The 15,508-nt window shown below is 40.2% G+C and overlaps 1 pseudogene; it reads left to right on the top strand.

Annotated features, from left to right (window-relative positions):
• Window positions 1–12,120: 12,120 nt before the first annotated feature.
• LOC145059589 (vacuolar protein sorting-associated protein 60.2 pseudogene) lies at window positions 12,121–13,131 on the top strand (annotated as a pseudogene).
• Window positions 13,132–15,508: the final 2,377 nt, after the last annotated feature.

Below are 15,508 nucleotides of genomic sequence, written 5' to 3'. Positions count from 1 at the left end.
TAGTCAGTGATATGATGGCCTGATTAGGATATGCCTGCCTTGGTTACTCAATGCTTGAATGTTGCTTGCTTTGTGCTTTTAGGAGTTCTAGTTATCTTTAACTAACTAGTACATGAATACACTAAGTTACATATTACGAGGACTAAATAATTTCAGAAGGTTAGGTTTAACCCTATTGCACAGCTCTTGTTTGAGTCCAACCGTTGTAGGGTAGGACCTCTCATTCCAAGAATGATTTGGTCTTAGTAATATGTAATGGTATCCGCGAGCTAGTTAGGGGGAGCTAGCAGGGACTTCTTATGCAGCTGATGGCAGAGAGTGGGTTGGAGATTTCCCTAGGGTAAGCCTAGGATGAGACTAGTGTAGAGAGAAGTAGTAGAGAAAGGGACTTTGTGAAGTCAAGGAAATCCTTGAGGAAAGTACAAATAGATGTGGAAGGTAGTGGTACTACTGAAAGCAGAGGATTCGTACTTAAGTCAAGGAGAGCTGATATAAAACTAAGGAACTTGTAGTGTGTGCGATCCCTCGATATATGACGAGTATTTTGACAATTTTTATGGTGTATTTTCAGTATAGTAACGCTACGTGGTAGACCAGTTCGCAGTTCTAGTGCTGGTGAGGGATAAGGCTCGGGCTCTGGAGGTGAGCAGCTTCACGACCAGATGAGAGAGTTCATTTAATCTGAGCTCACGCGCAATATCATTTACCAGACCCCTGTGATCTCCAGTACAGTCAAGGAGGGCATTTTGGAAATTCTTGATTAGAGGCTGGGCGCATTTCATACTGAGATGGAAACCAGGATAGGGGCGTGCACGTTGACATTCCAAGAGTTCTGAGCCTGCGGAGCTCCAGACTATCAGGGGGCTAGGGACCCCATTGATAGCAGTAGGTGGTTGGCCGATGTCGCCAACACCTTCCGTACTATTCATTGTCCCGAGGGGGACAAGGTTTGACTTGCTTCCTGTATCCTGAAGGGCAGGGCACGTTATTGGTGGGAGGAGACTAGGCATGCGGTTGGTGATGAGGCCTTTGATACTGTGACCTGGAGTGATTTCATGACTAGGTTCAGGGGTGAGTTTGCACCTGTGATTGAGGTGCAACAGCTTGTGCAGAGGATCTCCAGCAGATGACTGAGACGGTGACGGAGATCACCACCATGTTTAGGAAGAGGGCCCTTCTCATTCTGCAGTATGTGGCAGACGAGGAGATGAAAAAGGCCCGGTACCATGAGATGCTGAGGAACGACATTCACCAGTTTGTGAACTGATCCAGCTGCAAGATGCTGGAGGACATGATAGTGATGGCTCAGGATAGGGAGATTGATTTAGAGATGGAGAGGAAGGGGAAGCCAGATGCAGCGTCTAGTGTTGAGGGTTCGGGCAAGAGGCCCAAGGTGGATTCCCAAGGGAAGGGCCAGCAGGGGCGAGGCCGATGTAGCAAGTGTGATAGGATGCGTGAGGGAGCGTGCAGGGTGGGTGGTTTTGGATGCTTCAAGTTTGGTCAGACTGGTCATGTCACTAGGGATTGTACTGCTACCACAACCATCACCTCGGTATCTCATCTGATTTGCTTTCAGTGCAATCAGAGGGGCCATAAAAGGGCCCAATGTTTGATTTTGGCTACAGTGGGACAAGTGTCCACACCTGCTCTTGCGACCTTGAGGATTACAGACGACTGCCAGGGTCGGGCCGACATGCCATTGGCAAAGAGCTGGGCCTTTCATCTAACAGCAGATGAGGCGCGTACAGCTCCCGATGTGGTGACGAGATCGTTCCTTATGAACGGTATATCTGCCATGGTATTATTTGATTCGAGGGCTACCCGTCCTTCGTATCGCTCGCGCTTAGCAAGTGATTTGGTGGAGCTCCAGGAGAGCTGGACTGTCATCTTAATGTAGAGATTGCGGATGATAGGGCTATTAGGGTTGCGATGGTTCACCGGGGATGTACGTTGCAGCTGTTCGATGAGCAGTACTCCATAAAATTGGTCCCTATTCCCCTGTGGGGGAATAAGGTTATCGTAGGCATGGACTGGTTGAGCCCCAATGGGGGTAGTGATCAAATGCGAGTGGCAGCTAGTGCAGGTTTGGACCCCAAGTTGGGGAGGGTTGGTGATTGAGGGAGATAGACCGCAGTGTGGGGCGACTTTATGTTCAGCAGCGAGGGCTAGGCGCTATCTTTATCAGGGTTGCACAGCTTATGTTATGGATACCCGAGATAAGGTAAGGTGACCGTGCATGATGTACCAATTCTACGGGAGTATCCGGATGTGTTCCTAGGGGATTTTCCTAGGGTACCTCCCCAGAGGCAAGTAGAGTTCAGGATTGACATCGTTCCGGTTGCGGCTCCGATAGCCAGGGCACCGTATCGGTTTCCTCCTCCAGATATGCAAGAGTTTTCTATGTAGCTGCAGGAGCTGTTAGACAAGGGATTTATCAGGCCGAGCAGTTCGCCATGGGGAGCCCCGATTATGTTTGTGAAGAAGAAGGACAGATCGCATCAGATGTGTTTAGATTACCAGGAGTTGAAAAAGGTAACGATGAAGAACCGTTATCCCCTCCCAAGGATTGACGACCTATTTGACCAGCTTCAGGGTGCATCTTGGTTCTCCAAGATTGATCTGCGATCGATTTATCACCAAATCCGAGCCAGGGACGACGATGTGCTGAAGACAGCCTTTCAAACTCGTTATGGTAATTACGAGTTCGTGTTGATGCCATTTGGGCTCACCAATGCTCCTGTCGTGTTCATGGATCTCATGAACCGCGTGTGCAGATCGATACTAGACCAGTCTATAATAGTCGTCATCGATGATATATTGGCTTATTCCATGACTCAGGAGCAGCATGAGGAGCACCTGAGAGAGGTGCTGGAGACATTTAGGAGGGAGAGACTTTTTGCAAATTTCTCAAAGTGCGAGTTCTAGTTGCGCAAGGTGTAGTTTCTAGGGCACCTTGTCAACCAGAAGGGTATTCTGGTCGATCCGGCCAAGGTAGAAGTCGTGATGTAGTTGGAGGTTCTGAGGTTTCCATATGAGATTCGGAGTTTTCTTGGTTTGGCGGGTTATTATCGGAGATTCATCCAAGATTTCTCCAAGATTGTTGTTCGATTGACCCAACTAACCAAGAAGTCGGTGACATTCTGTTGGGGGCATGAGCAATAGTCACCCTTCGAGACTCTCAGACAGCCGTTGTGCGAGGTGCCGATTCTGAACTTTCCGGAGGGTATCGATGATTTCATGGTTTACTATGACACTTGGATCATAGGTATAGGTGCAATTCTGATGCAGCGGGGTCGTGTGATTGCGTACTCTTCGAGGCAGCTAAATCCTCATGAGGCAAATTATCTGACGCATGATCTGGAGTTGGGGACCGTTGTTTTCTCCCTCAAGATTTGGCGACATTACCTCTATGAGGCTCGTTGTACCATTTACATGGACCACAAGAGCTTGAGGTATCTGATGGACCAGTTAAATCTGAACAAGAGGCAGCGTCGTTTGTTGGATGTGGTGAAGGATTACGACTGTGAGATACTTAATCACCCAGGGAAGGCCAATGTGGTGGCCGATGCTCTCATCCGCAAGGCGGTCACGAATCTGATTAGGGATATATGCTTGAGGATGAGAGTGATTACTCTGTTGCTGGAATGGATTCGGGAGGCTCAGGTCGAGGGTATGAAGGAAGAGCGTTGGAAGTGTGAGCGGATTACAAGTCAGGTGGCTTCCTTCGAGTACGATAGTCGTGGATTGTTGACCCCACATCGTAGGGTCTGGGTTCCTTACTGGGGCAGTTTACGCCAGGTGCTAATGGAGGAGGCCCACATATTTAGGTTCTCCATCCATCCCGGGGCGATAAATATGTATCGGGATCTTTGCCCTGATTATTGGTTGCCCTGCATGAAGAGGGATATAGCATGGTATGTGGAGCGGTTCTTGACTTGCAGGAAAGTCAAGGCCGAGCACCAGCGACCTCACGGAAAGATGCAGCTGTTGGAGATTCCCATGTGGAAATGGGAAGACATCACCATGGTTTCATCACAAAACTTCCCAAGACTGCACGTGGAGTGAATTCGATTTGGGTCATCGTGAATCGGTTGACCAAGAGTGTGCATTTCATCCCGATCCCGGAGAGTATATCGGCTGAGAAGCTAGCCGAGATCTATGTACGTGAGGTGGTGGCACGTCACAGAGTGTCAGTTTTGGTTGTGTCAGACCTAGATGTTCGCTTCACTTCCAGATTTTGGAAACGGTTTCATGATGAGATGGGCACTCGTCTCGTAACGCTCATTTCAGGTATTTAATCTTTTTCTGAATTTTAGGGTTCTAGACTAGAACTCAATGAGTTGGGGAGCTCTAACTCGTGGAGTAGAGATCATACTAGGATGCGGGATTTAGGACCTAGTCGACGAGTTGGAAGGCCCAACTCGACGAGTAGGCGTTGTGAAGGAAAATCCTAAATTTTAGGGTTTGCATCCTATATAATCTCCTTAAAGACCTTGAGGTTGGCCTTCCATCAGCCTATAAACCCTAAGAACGTCAGTGCTAAACCCTAATCTCCATTTTCTCTCATATTGTGAGCTAGAGTGACTTTTGGAGCTTAAGAAGAAGAGAATAGTGAGAAGAAGGAGGAGATCCAGCAAACAAAGCCCTTACTCTTGAGCTTGACCATCTTGTGGACTATTTTAAGCATTCAAGATTAGATTTTTATCTTAGAATATGACTATATCTTGAGTTTACTCTTCATTTCCCATCATTCTTGTCGATTGCATGCTTAGGGTTCATAAAGTTTGCAACTTTATGAATCTCCAGGGCAAAATGGTCCCATGGTGAGCTAGATCTAGCTTTTGGTCAAGCAAGGATGCCATACATGGATTTTAGAGTATATTTTCCCTTTTTGGCCATTTTGACTTCAAGACATGCATTGGACATACATGTCCATAAAGCCTCCATATTTGAACATTTTGAGGAATAGAAACTCTTATGGAAAGGAGGGATTCTAGATCCCTAGAGTCTTGAACCATATGGCTAAGCTTTTGAGCTTTCCAACCTTTTCCAAGGGCTTTAGAGCATTCAGAATGGTTCTAGACGATAAAGTTGGAAAATTTATCCTTCTAGACACCTTTAGGTTTCAGATCTAAGCCCTAGAGTCCCTGCAATTGAAATATCATCGGAATAAGCAAACAAGGGGGGAAATCGACTGTCTTACGACTTGATACATTGTCAACCAAGTTCCAAACTTGATTGTCATACATGGACTGTATCTTGCGGTCTATTGCCTATTTCCACTTAGCAGACTCGTGGCATGCCATGGCGTCCGTGTAGCTGTTAGGTTCATCCAAACTTAGAAGTGTATTATCACTAATAAGTGTATCACCTTCCGCAGTAATATGGAAACCATAGTAATGCTCAAGTGTATTCCTAACTCGCATGGAGCGCCTCAGAGGTACAGACTGTCAGTTGGATCAACAGGAGTTTCCTCCTTAGGTTGATTGCTAGGGTTTGAGGTTCCTTCGTCACTTGACTCTTGAATTTCTTCAGGGTCAGTTTGCCTCCCAATGTCTCCTTGGCTTATGAACTCTCTCTCACAAAAGAGTCCTCTCCTTGCCACAAAGACCACATTATCACTGGGTCTCTAAAAGAGTTAACCAAAGGATTTATGCGGGTAGCTGATGAAAATACACCACTCACTCCGAGGTTCGAGCTTATCGTAAGTCTCGCGCCTCACGAAAGCCTCGCAGCCCCAAATCTTGATGTGGTCCAATTGGGAACTTTCCCAGGCCACATCTCGTGAACTAGATTAAGAATATGGGCGGCAGTCTTTAAGGCATACCCCAAAATGAGATTGGTAGCAAAGCTCGACTCATCATGGAACGAACCATGTCCAACAAGGTTCGATTACGCCTCTCAGCCACACCATTAAGTTGTGGTGTTCTGGGAGGTGTCAATTGAGAGACAGTCCCACATTCCTTAAGATAGTCAAGGAACTCTGTACTAAGATACTCACCACCTCGATCGGATCGAAGCATCTTAATGTTCCTGCCCAGTTGAATCTCCACTTCCTGTTTAAACTCTTTGAAATTTTCAAAGGTTACTGAGTTATGCTTGATTAAGTAGACATGACCATATCTACTGTAATCATCATCAAAAGTCACATAGGAGCGGTTAGCATCCCTTGTGGCGGTTTTGAAGGGTTAACACACATTTGTGTAAATGATATCCAAAAAACCTTCACCCCTAGCACAGGTACCAGTGAAGGGTGACTTTGTTATTTTTCCAAGTAAACAAGATTCACAACTATCATCTGACTTTAACTCAAGTGACTCCAAGACTCCATCCTTTTGGAGTTGGCCTATACGTTTCTTGCTAACATGTCCAAGACGACAATGCCATAATGATGCTTTATCCAAACTAGTGGAAGAATCAATACACAACACATTATATCCTAGGTTATCTACAACCGGCACAGTTTCATATACACCATCAAAAGGTAATGCTTTAAAATAAAGAACATTATCATAAAAAGCATTAATACCACCAAATTCGTTATCAAATGAAAAAGTAAATCCTTGTTTGTACAAACGTTGAAAGGAAATAATATTTCTCGCCATTTTAGACGAGTAACAACATTTATTCAAATCTAACACTAACCCACTAATTAGCAACAAAGAATAAACTCCAATCTTGGTGACAGGTGTAACTTTCCTATTCCCTATGATCAAGTTTATCTTCCCATGCTCCACATTCTCACTTCTTCTTAGTCACTGAAAATCAGAACATATGTGAATACCACAACCTGTATCAAGGACCCAAGAATTAGAATATGGTGAGTTATAAGACAATATAGTGTAAATACTTGTATGGTTGGGTTTCACTTTCCCATCCTCAACATATTGCAAGTACTTTGGGGAGTTTCGCTTCCAGTGCGCCTTTTCATGGCAATGGAAGCATTCAACCTCTTTAAGGTTAGCAGAAGGAGTGACAGAACCACTTTTGGGTTTACTTGAAGAAGAGCCATCAAGAGACTTTCCCTTGGTGCCCTTCGAAGGGCTCTTCCTCTTCTTCCCTTTACCTTACCCGATAGCCAGAACAGGGGCGGTGGTAGGAGTAGAAGTAGTAACAACCGATTTACCTTTAAAACCACTTTCGGTGGTCTTCAGAAGTCCTTGAATTTTGCTGAGTATGACCTCCTCCTTATTCATATGATAGGTCATTCAGAATTGATCATAACAAGAAGGTAAGGAGTGCAATATGATGTCAATTCCCAACTCCTCAAGGGAAGTTCACATTCAACTTCATCAGGCAGTCCATAAACCTTTGCATTTTTTGCATGTGGCCCGTGATGGGTTCACCATCCTTCATTCGGGTTGTTATCATGGAGAAGATTATTTCATATTACTCTTGACGAGCACTCTGATGGTATCTTTCCATCAGATCCTGGTGCATCTTAAAAGGATAAAATTCCTCATAGGACTTTTGGAGCTCGGCTGTCATCGTGGTCAGCATGATACATGCCACTTTAGTGGCATCTCTCTCATGAGTCCTAAAGTCAGCGATCTCCTCTGGAGTAGCAGAAGACTCATCAAGTTCCTTCGGCTCCTTGTCGAGGACATATTCCTTGTCCTCATAGCGAGTGACCATCCTTATGTTCCTAATCCAATCATTAATCAAAGATGACTCTCCCACAAAGGTTCATGAGAGAGAAGGAGTCGGTAGGGTTTGAGCCAGAAGCAGCATTGTTGGAAGACATTTGAAAAGGAAGAAAGACAAGTTTAGATTAGATATTAAAATAGTCCTTAATAAGACACCCAAATATAATATTAAGGTTAGGACCCAACACAATATTTTATAACTTAGAAGAGGGATGTCATAATCCAAGCTATAAGGTATTTGAAGGTATGTGAATGATGATTCACTAATTTCCACCATGAAAAACGAAATGTATTATTAGGTTTTAATTGGTTTTTGAAACTCCTAGATTCTTTTGAGATTCATTGAACTTTTCAATGGCGTGTTTCAATCTCGATTGTGTCCTTCAAGTTTTGTGACTGGGATGTCGAGGATCACAAAACAATGTGTGAATAACCATGCAAATTTACTTGGTACTCTTAATGTTTATCAACTAATCGATGTGCTGGTTAACCATACGCGCTCCACCGATCTATGATAAACCTTAAGCCACCCTTTTCCAACCTTTTTAAATCCAAGGTAATGTGTCGGTTAACCACACACGCTCCACTAACAACTTAAGCAAGGTTCAAAGTGTAATTTCATGGGTTAGCACCAAATTCACATTTTCCTAAAGTAACTAAGATTGGAAATTTATAAAACATTTAGTTACTTTATAATCATTATACTTGTAATGAGAATTAAAGCCATTGTCCTACCCGTTTGGCTAATGACCCTCCACCAGTCAAGGAAGCGGTGGGTGAGAGTGGACACCCATTAAGCTGCCATTTTATAGGCAACAACCTTATACCCCCCCCCCCCCTTATAGACCGGCTTCATGAATGAGGCCTACTAACTGTAAAACGACTTGTTCTTATACATACATACATATATATATATATATATATATATATATATATATATATATATAATTAACTTATAATATTATAAAGTATAAGGGTTGAATTTTAACTTTTAAAATTCTAGGGGTTGGAACTAAAGTTTTCTAAAGTGACTTTACATGTTCCAAAACTTGAGGGAAATTTTTATAACAATTCAAAACTTTTCAACTTCATAACTTATGAGTTAACAGTTTATTAAAATGAAGACTCTTCATTTTATGTAACCTATGTGTTCTTTAATGGACTTTAAAAGAAAGACTTTTGGTAATCCAAAACTTGACGACAAATTATGGATTCTATTAAAAACATTTAGATCAAGAATTAAACTAACAAACAATTTTGCAAATAATTCTTATGATCTACGAAACTCATAAGTGTATGAACATTCATATCAATAATTTCAAGAATCATATAAACACATATAAAACTTGAAACTTTGATAATAACCATTGTAAATGGATTAGCTTAATCATTACCACATCAAAAACAGGTTTTATAAGTCCAAAATAGTTTAGGGTAATGATTTTAGTCCATTTCCAGCAGCAAAACTCGAAAAACTGCACTCTGGGCCTCCTACTCATCGAGTGCATGAACCTACTCAACGAGTAGGATCAATATATGCATGGACTCGGCGAGTTCACTCTGCAGAATGCAGAAATTTCGAATTTCTTCAACAATTTGCATCAAGTATCAAGAAAATAAGAATAGGCTCTGATACCACTGAAGGGTTTTGAGCATTCTAACACTCCTAAAGTGTACATGCAACCCTATAAACCTTGGATCTATGTTTTACTAAGATACATGCAAATTTGATTTTTCCAAGGTTCTTAACCTAACTAGCATGGGGAGTTTGAAACATAAATACTAGTAGAAGAACTTACCTTTCTTGTTGCTTGGATTCCTTAAGAACTTTGTGAGCCTAGCACCCCAAATGTGATGCCTCAAGTGTTTCACACAACACCACAACTCTTGGAATAACTTTGAGAGAAGTACACAAACACTCAAAATTGGCTAGCCCTCTTGTTCTTCACTTAGTGCCGATTTTGGTAGTCCATGGGGTCTTTATATAGTGTGTCACAAGTAGGATTACACCATGTAAACCCTAATTTACATGGCTTTTCATTTCCTCCATGATGCATGGGTTTTAGCCTCCATGGAGCACCCTATGGATTTAGCCCAATCCAATAAACCATGGATCATTAGCCCACTATATAAGAATGGATGATTTACACAATCAACCCCATATATTTAATTAGTCTCTTTTTGATCACCAAATTATTTCTTGATCAATACTAATTAAATAATATTATTAATATATTTGAACTTATAATATATTAATAAACCATAAGTGTCCTTTTCTCATTTTGTCTATCCAAGTGTCATGATGCCATGCAACTGAAATGGACCATGCCAACCGGGTCAAGAACATACCATAAATAGTTATGAACTTAGACACCTAATCCAACAGTTTGAGCAGCTCACTTCCATATTGATCAATGTATTATCACTGACCGACGTGCTTTGCCTTTTGTAGTCAAATGAGAACCATAACACTCATAAGCATTTCCAATTCAACTGGAAGATGCACAGAAACAATAATTTATCAACTTAACACGATAGGTTATCAACCTCAGGTCGTGTGCTAGTGATAACTAAAAAGTTTATTCTTGATTGACTCCTGAAAATTTTCAACATTAATAAGACTTCCACTAACTTCTTGACATATACGTTTTTCTATTAAGAAACATTCCTCAACAACCAAAAACAAATATTCAAAAGTTCACTACTAGAAAAACAGCATTTTAGGACGCTCATTGCGCGTCGTAAAACGCTCAGACGACGCGCAAATGCGCGTCAAGGAAGGCCCTGTAATAACGAGAGACGACACACTTTTGCGCGTCGTCTAGAGACGACGCGCATTTACGATGCGCATTTATGACACGCAATGCGTATCATTAAAGCCGCTGTCAAGAAAGGCCATGTCATAAATGAAGATGACACACATTTTTGCGTATCGTAACTTTTATTTTTTTAAAAAAAATTATTTATAGATTTACATAAATTTACTAATTTTCAAATTACATGACACATTTAATGTCTCATAATATAAAATAAAATCTCATACAAAAAAAAAATAATAAATTGCATAAATTATAATATGTCATACAAACGATCATTCAAATGTTAAACAAAAATAATACATTGCTAACATGGGTTATGCATTCCTATAAAACTAATAACCCACGGTGACCTTAATCTAGATCGAGGTCGACTTGGATCATTGGTGACGATTGAACTGCAAGAAATATATAGATCAAATTGCTTAGCAAGTGATAAGTAAACAAATCCATTAGGATTTAATCAATTTTACTTACTTTGATCTTAAAACTTCGGGAACTAGAAGACCAAATTGCTTAACAAAATCAACAAAAGCCTTGTTGGTAGGGTACCCTGTACAGCTTATACGAATTGCTTCTAGAACCCCCTTCATGAAGAGTAAACAAAAGAAACTTCAAATATGATTTAGGAATCTTTATAAAAGTTCGAACATCATTATATGCAGTCTACTCACCCCACAACATAATTGATGAATGATGTTGACATTATCAAAGAGTAACATACCATTTCCTTTTGAAGATTCCCAGAGATCCCATCTCTCTAATATTAATGCCATCTCTCCAGCACCTGAGTCAAGGGGCATGTTGACTCTCCCCTGAAAATTAAAAAAAATATCAAAATTTTTAATACTCTTCACTCTAAATAATGTTAAACTGTTACCTTGTTTGATCTTTTGGATCGATTGCTTTCATGGGTGTGTCCAACAGCATCTGATATAACCTCTTCACCGTATGAGAAGGTGAAGAAGTGTCCATGTCATCTGACATACCAGATGAAGCTCTTGATAAGTAAACTTTACCACTCATATCCAAAAAACTTCTCAGGTCCACAAATATTACCTGATATGAATTGACTGCTACTTTGAGGCTCGAAGGTTTGAATCTTCTGGTGCAAGTAGCTTAAACAATGCCAAAGCTTCCTCAAATTTTCCGGATGTTGTCAATTGTACAATCTGCATTTTGATACAAGATTTAGGCACTGATAAAATTACATAAATGGCCATTGCTCTTGTAAAATAATTATAGCATAAGGCTTCTGAATAAGACGAGGCTCATTACTAATGTGCTCAATAAGGCGTGGCTCTAAATTCCTTAACTTCTCTGGAAGTTCACCATCAGGACCACATAGTGCATCCATGTTGTAATCATAGTTAAAAAGAAAGTTAATATGAACAAAAGTTACAGAACCATGTTTGATTTAATTTTTTATTGAAAACAAAAGTTAATATGAACAATAAGGCGAGGCTCTATTATACGACATGAACCATTAGGGTTAGTTGAATAGCTTCCTTTAGGGACTCCCCATAACACAGGATTATAACTTCTTATTGAAAAAAAAAAGAGTAAATTTTCAATTTTTAGAACAAATCAAATTTTAGAATCAAGAATTAAAGAGCATGAATTAGAATTACCCCCAGTTATATCCATCCTCATTTTGGATGGCTGTGATGTACTCCTGTTACTCAGGTGAATCTGGTGGCAGAGATTTGAGCATCTCCGTATCTAAACTTTTTCATTGCAATCCAAATCATAGAATCATACACTGTAAAATCTGAATAATAAGAAAGAAGGAAATGAAGAGTTTTTCTTACCTACAGACTTCCAAATTATGTGTGAGGCCAGCATCTGATAATTTTTTCAAATGAAGTACACCAGGCGAGTCCTTCAACACAATAACATATAAACTTTATAGCATTTTAAATGTTTAATAAAAAAGGATCACATATGTTTGAATTTTGAACATGGGTATGAATTAAAAAACCTACCTGAGAAGTGAAGGCAAGATAACCTCCTCGAATTTCTGGATCTACTATAGAGTTGATAATGAAAGTAAGTTATACTTGAGCAGGTATGAAGGACAACGTGATATGTTGTACAATCAAACATTCAACTTGGATCAAGTTGCATTCGCTTCATAAGGTATTAAAGATGCTTAGCAAACAGTATGTGTCACAATTATCAAGCATTTGCTACAAATGGGATCAAACAAAGAGCTGAAAGGATTGATGAAAACTGTGAAGATACAAGACATTGATGTTAGTATAATATTATGAATCTCTTTCTTTTGATACTTTGTAATTACAGACCATTTAATCTTGTTTTTATGTTTAGAATTTGCAAGATGAAATGATGGACATGATGGATATAAGCAGTGAGATACAAGAATCTCTTGGTAGAAGTTTAGTGTTCTAGATGATATTGATGAAGATGATATCATGGGTCGTAAGCACAAATTCATTATTATTATTTTTCTTTTTTAAAATGTCATCTTCACTTCATGGAAATGTTTCAGAACTTGATGCTTTGGAGCAGACATGGGTCAAGAAACTGAAGGTGAAGGGGTACCTTCATATACTCAACCTGATAATGAGCCCGATCTAAATGAAGAACTTAATATGCCTTTAGCTCCAAGTGGACATGCAGTGCCAGTGAAACCATCAATCAGATGACCTCATTACAAGAATCTAGAGTAAAATCACAACAAATTTCAAGAATTTCAGATACCCAAATTGCTAAAATTAAGAACTCTTATGTTTCACATATGCAATCTAACATCAGAAATGAAAAACAAGAAGTGCATTTAAATACTTCAAGAACAGATAGAAGAGAAGAAAAACAGGAAAGAATAAATCAGATGACCTCATTACAAGAATCTAGATTGAAATCGCAACAAACTTCAAGAATTTCAGATACCCAAATTGCTAAAACTGTGAACTCTTCTATTTCTCATACATCTAACATCAGAAATGAAAAAAAAAAAGAATTGGGTATATGATTTTTAACACTATTGATTCAAAAAAGTTTTACCTAGTCGAGCAGCATGCTTAAGCATCATCTGTGGTAATATCCCTTTCTGCAAGGTTAGCTTCCGAATTTAACATCATTAATTAGTTAATTAATTAAAGGGTATTTTGGGAAAATCATAAAAAAAAGATAACCTTTTTTGGTTTTGTGTTACTAGGTTATGCGTGATCCTAGCGGAATGAGTAGAGGTTCTGGTTTTAAATACTAGGAATAGGAATATCTTTTACAGGTTCTTGATCTTTGGGTAAAGGGGTTTTAGGAGGGCGACCTCGTCTTTTTATAGGTGTGTCTTTTACAGGTTCAGTGAATGCAAGAACTGCATCTGGATCTGGTCCCACTTCAACTTCTTCACGATTGTCTATTTCTGCCCTTAGTTCTACAGAATCCAGGGCACCATAACATAAGATCTGCAAAATGATTAGCTTCCTACCTGCAAAAAGGGTATAATCATCCTTTTCCAAGACACTCACGGAATTATGGTCAACGGTGGGGATTTTAACCATACCAAGTTGTGGAGTATTAATGAGGACTTAGCTCTACAGTATCAGCTTAGCTCTGCCGTATCAACTTCAGCGTCTTCTGCTTTCTTAATCAATGAGGACTTCAAATAGATAATCAAAGTCAACATCAATTATCAAAGATGTGGTCAACTATTAAACCAATAGATCAATTAAAACCCTAAACTAAATATGCCTCACGTTCAGGGAACTTTGGCATTTCTGCTAATATATCCATCAGGGCTGCACCTTTCCTACTTTGGTATTAAAGTTCTTGGGATTTGACCATGATCAGAAAAGTCGATCTTGTTAAGCCTAACACAGCATAAAACTTGCTCGGGTAGTTCTTCAGGATGTTGTGCCTAAAAATTAAGAATCCAATCAAATACATATATTCAACTTATGAATCACAACACAAAATCCAATTCCATATTCAAAAACCAGAAACCCAATTTACCTGAATCGTTAAACCAATGCCAAGAATCCCATGTTTCAATCGTCCCTGGAATGCATCAAGTACTTTTCGTGAGATGTAGCTGAATCGATGTATATCTAGGTCAATTTTGAAGTAGTCATGTCCCTGCATAAAAAGAATATGCACAATTTCAATTTCGTAATTCCGAATTGAAGATTGAGATTTAAAGATTAAAACCCAAGATTTAGAAAGGAATTACGAACCCGATAGAATGTTTGTTGACGGCGTGAAAGAACCGGTTTATCGTTTATCCACATTTTGAGTGTCCAAAATATCACCGAACCCACCGTATTTAAAGATCTTAGCAGCTTCAACACGTTCGTCATTTAATCCTCTCAGGAATCACGAATCCAGAGACGCCGTGATTGTAGGGGCAACGATTGATAGATCCGCCGCTTGTTGGACGGTCCATTTTCCGGTCTCTTCCATGCCTGTTTTATCCAACACTTTGTCGACTAGATATTCGTCTCCCTTGTCGTCCTTGATTTCGAAGATGTCTGCGATGATTTCAATCAAGAAGCTTTGAAGATCCCCCTAGAATCCATTCCGAGAACACTTTGTGTAGTTCCTTGTTCAAGAGTTTCCCAATGGATTCAACATGTTGTATGCTTTGGAAATCAGCTACATGTCGCCATAATCGATTCCGTTGTGGACCATTTTGACGAAATTGCCGGAACCGCCTTCGCCGATGTATGTGACACATGGACCACTGTCGGGTACGTGAGCGGCTACTTTGAGCACGATGTGGAGAAGTGAAGCGGTGGATGTTTGAGAATCAAGAGCGAAGAAAGAAAGAAAGCGGGTTTTCGACATGGACGAGCTAGGCTTTTTAGCCGGTGGAAACAAAGCGGGGTTTTTAATTTTTTGGATTTCATTTTCCCCCATGAGAGATGAAACGCGCGTTTCATTAAAATTTATAAAACGACATGGTTAGACGACGCACATTTTATTTAAGGTGCCCTCCATGCTTTTTTTATTTTTATTAGACACTAATTTAAGGGCACGCAAAAATGTGTGCCCTCTATGCTTCATATATTGGAAAACTGACAT

The sequence above is a fragment of the Lactuca serriola genome, chromosome 1 (genome assembly GCF_051521515.1).
Source record: "Lactuca serriola cultivar US96UC23 chromosome 1, Lser_US96UC23_V15, whole genome shotgun sequence".
NCBI classification, from domain to species: domain Eukaryota; kingdom Viridiplantae; phylum Streptophyta; class Magnoliopsida; order Asterales; family Asteraceae; genus Lactuca; species Lactuca serriola.
Note: the sequence above shows the minus strand (reverse complement) of the source record. Positions and strands in the feature narration are given on the sequence as shown.